This window comes from Odocoileus virginianus, chromosome Y, assembly GCF_023699985.2.
Source record: "Odocoileus virginianus isolate 20LAN1187 ecotype Illinois chromosome Y, Ovbor_1.2, whole genome shotgun sequence".
NCBI lineage: Eukaryota > Metazoa > Chordata > Mammalia > Artiodactyla > Cervidae > Odocoileus > Odocoileus virginianus.
The window spans coordinates 415170-416354 of NC_069709.1; the positions used below are offsets into that span (position 1 = coordinate 415170).

At 45.3% G+C, this 1185-nt stretch overlaps 1 long non-coding RNA gene across 1 annotated transcript; it reads left to right on the forward strand.

Moving 5' to 3' along the window:
• Positions 1–241: 241 nt before the first annotated feature.
• LOC139033269 (uncharacterized) lies at positions 242–966 on the forward strand. Its single transcript, XR_011485876.1, has 2 exons — positions 242–418; positions 604–966. It is a non-coding gene; the product is annotated as an uncharacterized lncRNA (long non-coding RNA).
• Positions 967–1185: the final 219 nt, after the last annotated feature.

Genomic DNA, 1185 nt, shown 5'->3' on the forward strand with positions numbered 1-1185 from the left:
TCTCCCTGCCATGTGACGCATCTGAGTTGACTTAGAGAATTGAGGATGGCAGGTGAGTTTGGAGGGCTCTACAGGAACATTAAAAACGTCAATTTTCCCATCAAAATATCTGATTTACTTCTCATTCTCCCCTAGAGCTGCCAGGATGGGACTTTGTGATGTCAAGGCTCACACTGGCTCACCATTGGCTAGGGATGTGACTCCCTGACCTCATAAAGCATAAGGGTATGGCCCCCTTGGGAGGGCTATATACATATGGGTGCTCCGGCACTCTGGAGCAGACCAGTGGGAGTCTTAAAAACGACAAAGGTGATGGGAGCCACACGGCTCTAGTGCAGTTATGGAACACCTGACTCCATAGACCAAGGACAAAAAGATGAAGTTCTTCTGTCAACTGAAGGCCAAAAGAAGTGTCAAGGTGAGCTGAACCCACCCAGGCTCTTCTTGCAGAGTGATACCAACCCATAAGACCGCTTCCCCTGTCTTTTCCTGGTAAATACCCCATCTCTGCCCACACCCCTTCTCCCAAAGCCATCAATTCCAATCATCTTCACACTCTTCCCTAAATCAATTCCATTCTGTGCTCCCTCTCATTTTCTCCAGGTAGCCAAGGTAACCGTGAGAGTGAATAAGCACGTGCAGGCAAAGCTGATCAAGAAAGCTTCTTAAAAAAAGCTGTCACCTCAGAGAAACTGAAGAAAATCAGAGACTCAAAGCTTCATAGCCAGTGTTCCAAGGTGAGTGAAGAGCTGAATCAGAACTAACCGGAGGAGGTCCCAGAGTTCGTGGAGACCCTTCCCATTCCAGCTGCACTGGTGGGCAGCCAGTGACTTCCGAGTCTGGTTAGAGACCTCAGAAATCTTCAGAGGTCTCGCCTCTGACAAATGGCCAACAGAAAAGATGTTGAATCTTTTACAAACAGCAACATTAATAATGAAAATAAAATAAAATCAATATGATGTGAAATTATGGTATTTTTCAGGCAAGAATTCTGGAGTGAATTATCATTTACTCATTGAGGGGATCTTTCTAGCTCGCATCTCCTTTGGCTCCTACCTTTGCAGGCAGATTCTTTACCACTGTGTCACCTGGGAAGCCCAGTGTATTATTAGCAATACAAAAGCTTATAGTAATGAGTTATCACCTCTGAGTAGTGAAAAAGTTTCAGATACTGTACAGAGAGGA